The sequence below is a fragment of the Molossus molossus genome, unplaced genomic scaffold, assembly GCF_014108415.1.
Source record: "Molossus molossus isolate mMolMol1 unplaced genomic scaffold, mMolMol1.p scaffold_m16_p_27, whole genome shotgun sequence".
In the NCBI taxonomy this organism is placed as follows: Eukaryota; Metazoa; Chordata; class Mammalia; order Chiroptera; family Molossidae; genus Molossus; species Molossus molossus.
The window spans coordinates 2,927,482-2,944,628 of record NW_023425363.1 but is presented as its reverse complement, the minus strand read 5'-3'; the positions used below and the strand labels follow the sequence as shown (position 1 = coordinate 2,944,628).

The 17,147-nt window shown below is 42.2% G+C and overlaps 1 protein-coding gene and 1 pseudogene across 9 annotated transcripts in view; one reads left to right on the top strand and one right to left on the bottom strand.

Annotated features, from left to right (window-relative positions):
• Nucleotides 1-17,147, bottom strand: part of SPECC1 (sperm antigen with calponin homology and coiled-coil domains 1) — a 219,695-nt gene that overhangs the window by 126,540 nt on the left and 76,008 nt on the right. The gene's annotated exons all lie outside the window — the stretch shown is intronic.
• On the top strand, nt 502-8,425 carry LOC118641209 (annotated as a pseudogene).

Sequence of the window (17,147 nt, the reverse complement as noted above, 5' to 3'; positions counted from 1 at the left end):
CACTACTGTAGCTTTCAGTGCATGAGCACTCCAGTGCCACCCCAACTCTCCTCGAAACTCACCAATCTTGCTGTCAAGAAGTTGGTGGGACTTTTGTCTTTATTGCTATACTCTAGCAATTAAGTTATATCTTTTTCCAGAATTCCATGAGTCCTTTAATCTGGTCTAAAATTTATTTCAGCTTAGGAGGTTTTCTCCTTTTATTTACTTACCTCATCTTCTCCATCTGTTCCTCTTTTCCCCTTCTAGGAATCCTGGTGTTCCACACCTCATCATTTTGATAGCTTTGTGTTTTATGAGCTACTCCTTCCAGAAAACTAACTCAGTTCTCATCTAGTAGAAGTTACAAATCAGGAGTAACCCTGAGAGCTATTTTTTCTGGTGAAGGCTTTCTTCAGTTTCTTTGATTTGGTTATGTGTGTTCTGAATGTTCAGCTTGAGCTCTCTATCTCAAGCTTTTAAATTCCCCTTAAAGTGAATCACAATCTTTCTTTGCTAAATATGGGTGTGGACCTTGGCTTCCCAACATATCACCATGCAGAAGATGACATGGAAATTATCATTCTAAAATCCGGCAGTGAATGTGTTGGCACAGTGAGACCTCTTCCACCTAGCCATGGGGAATATTTGTCTGATCTCCTATCCTTGAGAACAGAGGGGAAGAATTCCTTCCCAACTGCCAGCTCCCTCTCCACTCCGGGCTCCTGGAATCTGCAGGAACCCAGGCCCCTTCAAGGACTGAATGTAGGAAGGGGAAGGAGTCTGTTGTATCCGACACTCTGGGCTTTCACAGTGCTGAAAATCCACTCTGCCATAGCTGTGGCCAGAAGATGAGACCACGGCTGAGCTACGGCATTTATATACCCAGACTCCTGACCTGAGGTATGTCAGAGATGGGCAGGGCAGGGGGTTACTGATTACTCTTCTTTTTCAGCTCCCTTTTTCTTAATGCAATTCTAAACCTTCAAATAGCCACTCCATGTGAATGATTCCCAAATATTAATCTCTAGCTGTAAGATTTCCAATCACCTATTAAACCTCTCCACCTCTATGTCCTGGCATGAATGTAATTCAGATTACTCTTATATGTGCCAGGCACAGTGGTACAAGGTATATTGATGAAGGAATGTATATAACAGACACACAAGGAGCTAATTTCTATACAGTGCAATACATGGAGTGAACAAAGTAAGTGTGGAGCCTTGGGAGCACAAAGGACAGTGGGTCTAGCCCAGAGGGTCAGAGAAGGTGGTCAAGGAAGGGGTCACAACTCAGCTGGGTCTTGAAGGTAGACGAGTAAGTGTGGAGGACAGCTCATTCTGACAGAGCTAATGAGCTCGTAGACAAGACAGTGGGGTAGACAGAGGAAGCCACAAACCCAGTAAGATAAACAACATGTAACAGAAAAACCCAGAGTATACCAGCTTTGCTAAAATTGGGGCAAAGCCGACCCATCTCATCCCATAATCTTGAAAAGTATCATCCTAAGAGAGATCAGTTTAACAGGATAAAACTCAGAAAAGATTCCAGAAAGACTAAGGGCAGTGCCACAGAGATAAGAGCAAACGAGCAGAATTGTGCATATACACATTGCTGCTATGGGCTCCTCCTACAGGAAATGAAGCATCCTGCGGGTACGAAAAACAGAACATGTCCACTGACTAACCACCACTGCCCCCTACCACACACAGCCGCTGAAGAGAAGATGAAGAACCATTCAGAGGTGCCCGTGGGCTAGAGCTCTAAACTTCTAAAAGTGAATTCTTTACGTTGCCTCTCAAATTCTGCTCCAGACTTTCCTGGTGCCTGTCCCTCTCAGTGATACCACCATTTCGCAATCATCCAATTCCTCCCTTTATACAAAGAACGTTTAAAATTTTACTAGAGTAAATAAAAGATAATGAATGAAAATATGTATCACATTCCTAGAAGGAAGGGCTCAATACTGGAAAATGTGCTGATTCTCCTCACAAGTAATGCAATTTCACCAAAATTCACACTGGATTTTTTTTTTTTTTGAAACCGGATAAAGTAACTCAAAGAATAAATAAGAAAAAATTGTAAAAATAAAATTACAATGAAGAAAACTTAATTTACCAGATACTAAAATATCACATAGCTACAATAATTAAAATCATGTGATCAATGGAACAGAATATCAATAACAGCAAATATATCCAAATATATATAAGTAGCTAACATAAAATAAAAAACAGCAAATTTAAATTGGTGAGGAAAAGAAATCGTGCTCAGTAAATGCTGCTGGAATAATTGCTAAATGTTTTAAACACATTTTCTTACATCATATACCAAAGTACATTCCAAATAAATTAAAAATATAAACCTTAGAAAATGGAATATGAAACCCCAAAATATGTGACCTTTGGGTGGGAAAAAATCTTTCTAATGGAAAACATAAATCTGTATCAGAACGGTTTTAGACTTCTGTATCTTAAGAAAATATAATAGTCAACATACTATCCAAAACCAAAAACAACAACAAAGAAAACCACAAAACCCTGCAGAAATGATCTGCAACTATATAACAGAAATGAATTGGTAGTGTTACTATACCAAAAAATAAACAAGAATAACATTAAAACCTCAATGGAACATTGAGAAAAGACAGGAATAGACAAATCACAAGGAAAATGACTGATAAATATATGAAATTCAGAAGACATGCACATTAAAACAATAAAATACTTTTTTGCCTATCCAAATAGGGATATTTAGGAACATAATAATGCTGGCAAGGCTGCAGTGAGACCAACACTCTCCTATACAGTGTTACGTATTTTATAAGACTTCTAGAAAGAACAGAAATATATATCAAGGGATTTACAAACAATCTTATATTTTTGACAAGTACGTATCTATTTAGGAAATTTAACCTAAGGATATATTCAGAAATTTAAATACAGATTTATTTATTAGATTATTATTATTATTTTTTTTTTATCCTCACCTGAGGACATTTTTGCATTTATTTTCAGACAAAGTGGGAGGGAGAAAGAGGGAGAAACATCAATGTGAGAGAGACACATCAACCGGTTGCCACCCACACAACCCCAACCAGGGCCGGGGACAAACTGCAACCGAGGTACGTGCCCTTAGCAGAAACTGAACTCGGGACTCTCTGGTCTGTGGGCCAACGATCTAACCACTGAGACAAACCAGCCAGGGCAGACTTATTTATTAGATGATTATTATTATTATTTTAATCTTCACCTGAGGATATTTTTCCATTTATCCTCAGAGTGGGAGAGAAAGATAAACATCGACACGAGAGAGACACATCGACCAGTTGCCTCCCGCACGACCCAACCAGGGCCGGGGACGAATTGCAACCGAGGTACATGCCCTTGACTGGAATTGAACCTGTGACTCTCTGGTCCACAGGCCAATGCTCTACCGCTGAGCCAAACTGGCCAGGGCTATTTATTAGATTATTTAAAATAGAAAAAATGTTGGATGCAACAATAGAAGGATGAAATAAATTATGGTAATATATACAACAGAATATTATGAACATGTTAAGAATATTTGGGAATATTTAACGACATGAAGAAATTTTATGATACACTATTAAATTAAAAAGTCAAGACCTGAATCTGAATATACCGTATGATTGAACCATAAAAGCATGTGTGAGCACACACATGTGCTCTATAATCACACCACACAGAAATGTCAAAAGTTATTTCTGACCAATAACAACTAAGGAAATTGAAGAGGTAATCAAGACTCTCCCAGTAAACAAAAGCCCAGGCCCAGATGGCTTCACGGGGGAGTTTTACCGAACATTCAAAAAAGAACTAACACCCATTCTCCTCAAACTATTTCAAAATATTCAAGAAGAAGGAAGACTTCCAAACACGTTCCATGAGGCCAGTATAATTCTAATTCCAAAACCAGAAAAAGACACTACAAAGAAAGAAAACTACAGGCCAATATCCCTGATGAACATAGACGCCAAAATCCTGAACAAAATATTAGCAAATCGGATCCAGAAATACATCAAAAAAATTATTCACCATGACCAAGTGGGATTCATTCCAGGGATGCAAGGCTGGTACAATATTTGCAAATCAATAAACGTGATACACCACATAAACAAAATGAAGAATAAGAACCACATGATCATATCAATAGATGCTGAAAAAGCATTCGACAAAATCCAGCATCCATTTCTGATAAAAACGCTCAGCAATGTAGGAATAGAGGGATCCTATCTCGACATAATAAAGGCCATATATGAAAGACCTACAGCCAACATCATACTCAATGGACAAAAACTAAAAACATTTCCATTAAGAACAGGAACAAGACAGGGATGTCTACTTTCGCCACTCTTATTTAACATTGTACTGGAAGTCTTAGCCACAGCAATCAGACATGAGGAAAAAATAAAAGGGATCCAAATTGGAAAGGAGGAAGTGAAACTGTCATTATTTGCAGATGACATGATATTATACATAGAAAGCCCTAAAGGCTCCATCAAAAATCTACTAGACTTAATAAATGAATTTGGCAAAGTAGCAGGATACAAAATTAACGTCAAGAAATCGACGGCATTCTTGTACACCAATAATGAACTCACAGAAAGAGAAACTGAAAAAACAATCCCATTTACCATCGCGCCAAAAAAAATTATGATACCTAGGAATAAACTTAACCAAAGAAGTAAAGGACCTATTTGCAGAAAACTACAGGTCATTGAAAAAAGAAATAGAGGAAGATATAAAAAAGTGGAAGCACATACCCTGTTCATGGATTGGAAGAATTAACATCATTACAATGTCCATACTACCCAAAGCAATCTATAGATTCAATGCAATCCCCATCAAAATACCAACGACATATTTCATAGAACTAGAACAAATACTTCAAAAGTTCATATGGAACCAAAAAAGACCCCGAATAGCCACAGCAATCTTGAAAAAGAAGAACAAAGTAGGTGGGATCATAATACCAGATATCAGGTTATACTACAAAGCGACTGTAACCAAAACAGCCTGGTACTGGCACAAGAACAGGCATATAGACCAGTGGAACAGAACTGAAAACCCAGAAATGGACCCAAGGCAATAGGCTCAATTAATATTTGACAAAGGTGGCAAGAGCATACAGTGGAGTAAAGACAGCCTCTTTAATAAATGGTGTTGGGAAAATTGGACAGCTACATGCAAAAAAATGAAACTAGACCATCAACTTACACCATACACAAAAATAAACTCAAAATGGATAAAAGACTTAAATGTGACCCATGAATCCATAAAAATTCTAGAAGAAAATGTAGGCAACAAAATTTTGGACACCATATGAAGCAGAATTTTCACTGATACATCACCTAAGGCAACAGAAACAAAGGAAAAAATGAACACATGGGACTACATCAAACTAAAAAGCTTCTGCACAGCAAGAGAAACAATCATCAAAATGGAAAGGCAACCCACTGTATGGGAGAACATCATTGCCAATGATGTATCAGATAAGGGGTTAATTTCCAATATATATAGAGTGCTCATACAACTCCACAAAAGGAAGACAAAGAACCCAATTAAAAAATGGGCAGAGGAGCCCTGGCCGGTTTGGCTCAGCGGTTAGAGCGTCGGCCTGCGGTCCTGAGAGACCCGGGTTCGGTTCCCGCTAAGGGCGCGTACCTCGGTTGCAGTTTGTCCCCGGCCCTGGTCGGTTGTGCGGGTGGCAGCCACTCGATGTGTTCCTTTCACATCGATGTTTCTCTCTCTCTCTCTGTTCCTCTCTCTCCCTCCCACCTACCTGAAAAAAAAAAAAAAAAAAAAAAAATGGGCAGAGAAGCTGAATAGACACCTCTCCAAACAGGACATACAAATGGCCAAAAGACATATGAAGAAATGCTCAACATCACTAATCATCAGAGAGATGCAAATTAAAACAATGAGGTATCAGCTCACACCTGTCAGAATGGCCGCCATCAACAAATCATCAAACAAGTGTTGGTGAGGGTGTGGAGAAAAGGGGACTCTAGTACACTGCTGGTGGGAATGCAGACTGGTGCAGCCGCTATGGAAAACAATATGGTGCTACCTCAAAAAATTAAAAATTGAACTTCCATTTGACCCAGTGATCCCACTGCTGGGAATATACCCTAAGAAGCCTGAAACACCAATCAGGAAGAATATATGTACCCTCATGTTCATAGCAGCACTATTTACAATAGCTAAGATCTGGAAACAGCCCAAGTGTCCACCAGTAGACGAATGGATAAAAAAGCTGTGGTACATATACACAATGGAGTACTATGCAGCGGTAAGAAAGATCTCTTATCCTTTGAGACAATATGGAGGGACCTGGAAAGTATTATCGTAAGTGAAAGAAGCCAAGCAGAAAAAGACAAATACCACATGATCTCACTTATATACGGAATATAATGAACATAACAGTCTGAGGAATACAGTAGACCCAGAAACATGGAAGTAGGGCACAGACTGACATCCCTCAGAAGAGGGGGTGGGGGGCTGGGGGGCTGGGAAGAGATAAACCACAGAACTTATATGCATGTATGCATGACCAATGGACATGGACAACTAAGCCGGGGACGGGGCGGAGGTGGGGTGGGGTGGGGGGTGCCAATGGGGTAAAAAGGTAAAATATCTGTAACAAAAAAATAAATAAATAAAAATAAACAAACAAACAAACAAAAAAGTTATTTCTAAGTATATTCATTTCCCAGATACATGTTTTTAGTTTCTTTATTTTCTGTAAAACTAACAAGTATTATTAACATAATCAGACAAAACATTTATATTAAAAACAAAAATCACAGCCCTGGCTGGTTTGGCTCAGCGGTTGGAGCGTCGGCCTGTGGACCAGAGAGTTCCGGGTTCGGTTCCCCTCCCGCTCCGTAGCCAAAAAAAAAAAAAAAAAAAAAAATCACAACAGCTCCACTAGGTTCCCTTCTCTTCACAGAATGCATTCCAAACCCACTGCAGCACATTCTGTTTTAAACTACACATTTCTCTGCCTACCATCCCTCCTGAATGTTCTGGAAACATCATAGATCTAAGTAGTCCCTAAAACTGCTGGATTCTTTCACAACTCTCCTTGCTAGAGCTGTTTCCTCTGCCGGAAACCCTCCCACCCCAGCAAGGTCCTTCATCCTTCAAAACTGGGCTCGACTGGCCCTCTTCTGTGTAACCTTCCCCAATTCCACTCTTTGCTTAGGGCCTCGCTGTGACGTGAGTGTGCTATAATCAAGTTGATTACATGTCTTCCTCCCTTAGTAGACTGAATGTCCCCTAAAGATGATCAAATCCCAAACCCTGGAGCCTATGACTATGTTACAAGGCAAGGGACAGGCAGGTATGATTAAGTCATGGATCTTGAACTAAAGAGATTATTTTGGATTATCTGGTGAGCTCACAATAATCACAAGGGTCTTATATGAGGGTAGCAGGTCAGACAGGAACGCAACACCTGCACACTGAGGCCTAGCCGCTGGTTCTGACTGCTCCTCTCTCCCCACCGCAGCTGGGGAACCATCACCCTTGGTGCAGACAACGAGCAAGCAGCCACTGGCAGGAGAGAACGGCACTGGAACAGATGTTCAGCAGCAAGTGCTTGGGGTCGGCAGAAAGGTTTTGAACTTCACAGTATTGTACTGAACTGCACAATGAAACCTGCTGTCTGCTTACCACTGAAGGCAGAACCTGAAAAACGCTCTGCACTCTGTTGGCTGTCTGGTTTAACGTGACAGAACAGAATTTTTTATCAATGTCTGGTCATCATCAGGCTGCCTCAGCACATGGCCTGCTGTCACTGCTCCAGATACCAGCCCCATGGCTGCAATCTTAAAGGAGCAGGTGAGAGCTGGGACTGTGGCACTGGGGCTGGGTCATATGTGGATGCGCCTGAAGATCCTGGGAAAAGTAACTATAGAATGTGCTCATATGGAACAGAGGAGCTTCCCCAACTCATAAACACCAATATTTTCCAGTGGACCCCCTCACCCCCAAAGGATGTCTATTTTGGCCACCCTATGGGAGACCATGGAATTCTGACTTGTGCTTTCAAGAATCCTAGAAAATACAAATCTGTGTCAACATTTACTCCAATTTGCAACCCAGTGCTCTGTCCTTGGGGCAAAAAAAAGCCTTAGTGGGTATCAGGGAACAGAATGAAGTAAATGGAAGGCTTACAATGCTATCCATGTTGTGAAGGCCTGCCCAGGGTCTCAGCTGCACATACTCACTGATCCAGGAAAAGAGGGCTGGTTTCTTTCAGAGGAACGGTCACTACCTGATAACTACACAGCTGCCTGTACAGAAAAGAAATCCCTGTTGTTTTTGGTTTACAAGAAGGTTATGATCATAGCTACTAGTTCATTGCAAACATCTTTACTGATCACATCAGACATCATCCAAAATACCTGAATGCTTGAAAAACTTCAGATAAGAGAATCTCTTCAGGATTATAAAGACTGTAATAAACAGAATTGTAGGAGAAAAAATATTTCAAAACATTGTATTTCATAACACTAAAAATGATTCATTCTATAGTTCAACCACCTTCTGAAGAAACATGAAACCTGAAAAAAAAGAAAGAAAAGAAACAGGAGACATAACGCTAGAACTAGAGACTGCAGAGACAAACTGGAAGACAGAGGGAAAGAAAGGCTGGTGGCCTTCAGAAGTTGGCACAGGCAAGGAAACAGATTCGCCCGGAAGTCTCCAGAAAGAATGTAGCCCTGCCAACACCTTGATTTGTAGTCTTTAGAACTGTAAAATAATAAAGTTGTTTAAAGCCCGCAAATTGGTGGTAATTTGTTACAGCAGCAAGAGGAGAACAATACCCTTCCAGACTATACCCAGAACACCCGAGGCAGGTACCAGGATGAGGGGCAGAGCGGAGGTGCGGTGTGGGTCACCACCTCAATGAAAATGAAAGAAGTGGAAAATGAGAGGCAGGAGGAGGAAGAGAAAGAAGAGCGGTTAACAGTTTTGTTCATTTATTTGTTAAGATTTATTAACATTTTTTGACACTTATTACCTCCCAGGCATTGTTCTGAGAATTCCTCCTTTCAGAGGAGAAAAACAAAGCAAGAAATGAAGAAACCAGCTCACAATCCCACAGCTAGTAAAGAGAAGCCAGGAGGAGAGTGCAGGAATTCTGCTCCAGGGCCCATGCTGTTACATGTAAGAAGAAAAAGTTTATACACTGAGGGATTTGCAGGAATTTGCATATTTATATAAGCTAAGGGCACTAAACATTGTTTAAATCAGGCTGAATTTATTAAGGGAATGTCCTCTAGTCAATGTGCCATGATCTGTGTGATTGTGTTTTCGCCCAGTCTGACACATCTGGATTCAAATGCGTGGCATGGTGCAGTGCGGGGGAAAGGCTGTGGAATGCTGCCCGGAGCCCACCTTCCTGTGCACCCAACACACACTCCCACCCCTCTCGGCAGAGGCCAGACAATGCTCCCTGCCCAAGGCTGAGCCACAGGAGTGAGAGGCCCGGTACCTGTCTGAAGCACAAAGGTGCTCCTTCTGCTCAGGAAGGCTGGTGGAAGGAGGGGTGACCATGGGCTGGCAGCTGCACTACACAACCCTCGCGGCGCGTCCGGCTCCCAGGTTACTCAGCAAGGCCAGTGTGTTAAGCAGATCTTTAGAAAGTCTCCCACCCATATTTTCAATAAGATTTGAAAGAAAAATATCTACATTAAAAGGGGAAACTTGGCATCAGAAAAGATTGCTTTCATGTGCAAAATACTGATGACCAGCAGTACTGAACACCATAAAAAACCCAGTCGGTGAATTAAAAGACCAACCAAGAAAATTCACTCAGAATTCTGAGAGAAAGGATAATGTGATGATACAATTTTTTAAAATTAAGAGACACAGAGGAAGAATGGAAAGATCCAATACAAGTTGACAGGAAGCCCAGATGGTAAGAAGAAAGCAATGGGGGAAACTTCACCTGAGGTAAAGAAAAGGTTTAAAGACTCAAAGGGAATCACCAACTTCCAGGCAAATTAATGAGAGATTCACACTTAGACTTATTACCAAATGTCTGACTTCCAAGCACCAGGCTGACTTCCAGCAGATGTTCTCTGACCAGAGGCTACAGGTCAGGGTCTCTGACAATCTGATGATGGTTTTAGAGGCAGGAACCCAGGAATGCCTAGGTACTGTCTGGGGGTTCCACCCTCCTCTCCGTGGGCCCATGAGGGGAGGTGCTTCCCTACAGGGAGCAGGTCACAGGGCCAGGTCCTCCTGCCAGAGCTGACAGAAGAATGCAGGAAGGACCAAGACCTTCAGAGACCTAAAATAAAAAAAGTTTCTCCACTGTTTTCACACTGACTTCTGACTCCAAATGTGTGGGTTTTCCCACAATGACCAGTTCTCCAACTCTCTGGACACCAAGTGGGTGCCCTATTGTTCAATCCTGACACTCCTGATTACCCCGAGTTAAGGCAGGTTAAGGACTCAGTCCCACAAGACTGTTCCCACTTCAAGTACTAGTCCCAAATCCCAGGTTGTCATCTGTACTTGTGACCAAGCAGGATTACGTCAGGGGGTTTTGCACAACCTATGCCTCAGGTTTGATCATTTGTTAATAACAGCTCGCAGAGCGCAGGAAACAGTTTACTTGCTAGATTATGGGTTAAGGAAACAACCCGGGAACAGCCAGATGGACAGAGGTGCGCAGGGCGAGGACGGGGGGCAGCCTGGGTCTCCCGGGCCCTCTCCAGGTGTGCAGCCTCCCAGCACCTTGATGTGCTCGGCAAGCTGAAAGCTCCGCTTCCCACTGCTTATAATTTGTATGAAAGTGACGTTACGGAGGCATCATTGATGACTGTAGTTACACTCAATATCCAAATCCTCCTCCCTTCCACCAGAGGTCAAGGATGGGGATGAGGGTTCCAACCTTCTAATCATTTGGTTGGTTCCTCTGGCAACCAGCTCCCCATTCTCCAAGAGCACAAACTCTAGTATGGTTGCAAGAAGCTTGTTATGAGTTTAAAAAAAGATGCTCCCCTTACCCCTATCAATCAGAAATTCCAAGGGTTTTACGAGTTCTGTGCCAGAACTGGAGACCAAATATATATTTCTCATGCATCCTGACATCACAAGGCCTCTAACTCTCACCCTCCACTGTGCAGGGAAAGCAGTGACCTTGCAGCCTCCCGCTCCCACCCAGCCCCAGGCACGAAGGAGGTGGCCAGACGTCCTGGGTAAACAGGCACTGATGAGGGTGGCAGCAAGAAGTGGAAGAGAGTGAGTCAGGCCTGGGGCTGACCTGAGTCAGCCAGTCTGGGTGCAGGCAGAGCCTGTGCTCAGTCATGGAGCCAACTCCCTGAGAATGAACTTTTTAAGGAAGAAAATACTGGGTGAGTGTTTATTTGCTTTCAAGATATCAGAATGCCCTCTTCAGGGCAAAACGCATAAAGGAAATGAAAGACTGCTGGAAAAAGCAAGAAAAAAGATTCTCCCCTGAAGCCTTCCCATGGCTGATGGCGGGAAGGTACAAAGGTCTGAGCACCTGGCCTCATTTGGGAAAACTGTGGAGGCCCATCCTAGCTGGCGCTCCCCTGGGAAAACTGAACAGCTGCTGCAACAGCATCGCACCTCACTTCTGCCTGTGCGATGCCTGCTTCCCGGCCCAACCTCCTGCACCCAAATCTCCGTCAAGGCAGTTCCCCGGGAAGCAACCAAGACAATCTGTTATAAACTCAATATATATCCATGTGTAGCATATTCATTTAATTATTTACTGTAATTTATTCTTACTTAGTTTTAACTAGTCTTATTTTTAAAAAATCAGAGGTTATAATTCAAGTGCCTGTAGAGCCAGACAGATAAATAAATGTCCATGAAAGGCAAAGTAAAGGACCAAAGGGAGTGGTGGGAAATGTGACCCTGGAGAGCTCAGGCCCTGTCAAAACATGCTTCCTCAAAACACTTCAGACACCCTGAGGCAGGTGAGGTCTGCCGATGTGTCCTGGGACTCCACTTTACAAAGATTTCACTGGTACACATACAACTCTACACACAGCTTTGTTCATTCGGCTCTTACCAGACGTTTCTCATCCTGGGCTGTAACCCTGACAGCTATGGCCGGGTGTCGGTCTGCGCCCTGCCAACCAGGAATCACCCCGCCAGGATCACTGGGCCATCACGTTCAGATGGCTGACCTTTTGGGGCTGACCCAGCAATGCTGTGGCAGTGGTAAGTGGTGTTTATTGACTGCCTACCATAATCATTTGTGAGCCTTCACTAATTTTTCTAAATCTAGCTTTCAAGCGCTCCTGGCACAAACACATTTAGCATGGCAGTTTTAAAAGTGGCCACAGCACTCTCGAGGACAATGTATCACGTCAGTATTACACAAATATCTTAAAAGTTTGAAGAGAAACGCCTTTGGAAATAATGGTCAAAGCTGACCATTCACCTACATATGACATAAAACAGAACCTCGAGGTCAGTTAACAACATTCTTCTCGTTCCAGGGGGACGAGACCTGCACTTCAATGAGTCTCCCTTTGTTTCCTGAGCAGCTCCTGCGCCCTTATTTGGAAGTTTTCTTTTCTGGCCTACAATTGGAAAAAACAGACAGTCCTCTGTAGAAATTAAAAATGCTTCCTAGTCTAGCTCCCCCAAAGCATATGTCAGAATCTTACACTTCTAAAAGGTGACAGGGACATCACAGATACGGCTCAACCCATCCAGGTCAAAAAGGAGAAATGAACCTCAAATGTCTGTCTCTGAATCCACAGTTTGGTCTAATCCAACCTGTCACCTAGGGAAAAGAGAACTTGTTAGTTTCATGTAATCCATTTATAGTTAAAAGTCTCTCTGTGTATTGGTTCCCTTCATTACAGACCCAGTCTCATTTCTAAAACATGTCTGACTCTTACAGCCTTTGGGGGTACAGTAGAGTAAAAGGTCTCAAGGGGGAATGTGCACAGCAACACTAGGGAGCCTTCCCCTAAGTCCACGTCCACAGCACTTCCCTGTTCCCCTCTCTCCCTCCTGCTTCATCTTCCCGTCCCTCACACATCCCCCCCAGTCTGGCCTGCAAGGGTCCTCATGCCAAAAGAAACCTCAACTTCTCTACTTCTCAGCAACCCTGGCTCGGCCCAACCAAGCCCTGGGAGTTATTCAACAGCCCCAGCAAACAAAGGATCTTACCCTGGCAGAGAAGGGAAGCCTACCTGGTAGGGAAAAGGTCTGCCTGGGGAGGTGACATCTGAGCTGAGAAGGCTTGAAAGGAGGAGCAGAATGAAGGTCTAATTTATCTTGTAGAGGGCGGCACTTTTAAGAGTAAAAATGATAGGCATCAAGTGACCCCCAATCAATGTTAACTGGGACACCATGGACAAAATGTGTCTTCTGGTCCAGCTACAAAGGAGCCAACTGTCCTGAGAGAGGAGCGAGGAGGAGGAGTATGGCATGGTTCACGGACCAGAGGAGGCCTGGGCAGCTCAGCGGAGTGCAAGTGTAGTCCTTCAGCTACCTGAGATACCGTCATTAACCAGGAACAAGAGCTCTCTAGAGAAGCTGAAACTGTCTGTGCCCTAAACTTTACATCCTTTCATTATTAGAAGAAACACTCTGATTTATACACCGTTCTGGTAGCTTTAGTTACTGGTTTCCAGGCTCACAGGAACAGACTAGAGGTAGCAGGTGATAAAGGAAAGAATTCCAGAATACTGGCAAGCATATGACTCCAGTGTAGACCAACCACAGCTATCAAAAGCCCCCAGGGCACCCTCAGAGTCCTGGTTGTTACAGAATTGTTATATAGTGATGACCTGAGTAATGGGAAAATAGCAAACAAAATGGGGATGTTTGTAATACCTCAAGAACTATTTTGTCTCTGTAATGGTTAGCAGAAGGCTCTGGATACCAGAATTTACTATAAAGAAGAGGTCATTTTAACGTACAGTTTACATTAACATGTAACCACTGAGCCAGTTACTGTTATCTCTTTATTTGCATTCTTCTTTCTTAATCACAACTACTGACTAAAAACCCTATCAAGGCATTAAAGCAGAATGCCATAAAGGTTAGGATGTCAGGGAAGTTGTGAGGGACACACACAGCAACACAAACATATAAGCACACAAAACACACACACAAAGGCCATCAGCCAGGCGGCCCCTTTGTTAACCTGCAGAGACGGTTTTGCCACATCTTTGGTTCAGTTTGCAGGCATCTGATTCCGTGCAGCATTGGCACAATGTACTATACTACATTCAGGTTGAAGGGAGGGCAGAAGAGATCAAAATAAAACTATACACATTATTTTGAAAATAGTTCTATAACCACTATGAATAGGCTCTTTGTTTATCTGTTGATAAATCAGAAGGTTAGGCTGCTGATAATTTAACCTTTCAAGACCTTTTTTTTTAATTTGGCTACTGGTGCTAGAGAGAAAGCAAGACCAATTAGAGAAAGGAGATGAATTCTTTGGCAGACAAAACAAAGGGGATTTTCAAGGGCTTTGGGGGTTGCTGGCACTAGGTCTTTATTGGATATAGTTTCAGGTCAAAATGTATGACTACTTTTCCAGGTTTATCATAACCCCCAACTTTAACACTTATCCATAATTAAGTTCAATTTGGAACAAGTAGATGGAAATGAGGGGAGGATAAAGAGTAAAGAATAAAAGATTCATTTTTCTGAAGTTACAGAGCAAGGGTTAAAAAAAACTAGCACTGTCGGGGATATTGGTAAGAGAATATTTATGAATAGATGTGAGCTGTGAGAGACGGGGGCGGGGGGTGGACAGTGTTCAGTCTCTGATAGGGATGAAAGGAGACAGTAAGTGGGCAGGTTCCCTGTGCCAGCCCCAGGGGAATCACTGGCCCAGGATATCTGGGTTATATTTGTAGTGATGTGGAATGAGAAAAACCTCTGTGAAAGAAGCTTTTCTGAAATTCATAACACTAAATGATTTTTTAAATCTCAATTTTAAATATTTGGCCAACCACAATGATTTTAAAATATCAAACCTACTTTCAGCAGAGAATTCAAACATTTCCTGGAAATACAAGAGACAGCTGCCATCGACTCACTAAACCCTCCTTTTTGCTGAGGCCTCTGTGGAGTGTTAGCAGCCATGGAGATGAGTAAGACCAATAAGGATTCTCAAGCGGTTCTCACTCAGCTGGAGAAGAACCAATTCGTACAATGTTAAGCAAATAGGGATGCCGGAGGGCCACGATGGCTGGGAGGGAAGGTGGCAGGCAAACGGGGGCATGGCATGGGTAAAGATATGCCAACTGTTTGGGTCTAGTTGGAGAACTGTCCCATCCAAGTGCTTTTTCATTGAATGACAAAGTCTTCAAAAGCATACACTAAATCTGGCCGGTGTGGCTCAGTGGATGGAGCGTCATCACATGGACTGAGAGGTCCCAGTTCGATTTCCGGTCAGGGCACATGCCTGGGTTGCAGGCTGGATCCCCAGTGCAGGGGTGCAGGAGTGCAGGAGGCAGCCAATCAACATAACTCTTTCACGATGATGTTTCTATCTCTCTCTCTCTCCCCTCCTCTCTCTCTAAAAAAAAAATCAGTAAAAACATATTAAAAAAAAATAATGAGTAAGTAAACATAAAGAACCTATGGAAAAAAAATACCAGAAATAAACAATTCAGAAGTTTTAAACTGCAAAAAGATAAAAACAAATCACAAAATATTAAAGTTAAAGCTAAAGCTAACCTTGTACACACACGCTTTTTTTTTTAACATATACAGCAAAAACAACCAAAATAAATCAGCAACCAATATAAACTTAGGCTGCTAATTCACCTTTCATATTTAAAAAAATTTTTTTTTCCAAATGGGAAATTCAGAAAAACCTGACTAAAAATTTCATTATAAAGTGAAAAATTTCAAATCCATCAAATATTATGTCTACCAAAAAATATCATAACATCAGAATGGATGCCCAAAATGCATCTAACAAAATTCAGCAAGTATTTCTGATTTTAAAACCTACAATATATGAAGGATAATTCCTCCATATAACGGGGTATCTACTTCACCATCACTAAAGTCTACTCTCTGAGCAGACAGTCATTTCTCTCCCCCTCCCCCGGTTTTATACACTTTGCTCATACTGTGAATGTGACCTTTTAAACTACCATCATTTATGACTATTCCTACCATAAAGAAAGATACTGTTATACCTATATCTATATGCAAAGAACATGCATATATGTGCATATTCATACATACATGCACATATATGCACTTCCAAACTGGCTGCCTCACCAAATTTTCATTATTTCTAATAGATTTTCAGTTGTTCATCTTGGCTATTCTTTTTTTCTCTCTCTCTCTTTCTATGAGTTTAGAGAGAGAAGAATGGAGAGGGAGAGATACAAACATGGATTGGCCACCTCCTGCACGCACCCACTGGGGATTTGGCCCACAACCTGGGCATGTGCCCTGACTGGGAATCGGCGACCTCTTGGTACATGGGTTAATGCTCAACCACCGAGCCACACCGGCCAGGCCATCTTGGCTATTCTAACAAGAGAATTACAGTACCTACAAATAATACTAATTTTGCCCTGGCCGGTTTGTCTCAGCAGTTGGAGCATTGGCCCGAGGTTGGGTTGTGCAGGTGGCAAACACTCGATGTGTCCCTTTCATGTCGATGTTTCTCTCTCTCTCTCTCTCTCCTTCCCTCCCACTCTATCTAAACAAAACATGAAAAAATGTCCTCAGGGGAGGATAAAAAATAAAAATAATAATTTTGCCTCATTTTTAATAAACTCTTTTCTTTTTAATTTTTCTTCTTTATTTTTAGAGAGAGAAGAAGGGAAAGGGAGAGAGGTAGAAACATCAATGAGAGAGAACATCAACTGGCCACCTCCTGCATGCCCCCCACTGGGGATATGGCCCACAACCTGGACATGTGTCCTGACCAGAAATTGAACCAGCAACTTCTTGATGAATGGGTCGATGCTCAAGCATTGAGCCACACCGGCCAGGATAAACTTTTTTCTTAAATCTTTTATTTTTTTTATTTTTTTTTTTTTTATCCTCACCTGAGGATATTTTTCCATTTATTGTACAGATAGAGTGGGAGGGAGAGAGAGGAAGAGAGAGAGAGAGAGAAACATCGATGCGAAGGGACACATCAAGTGG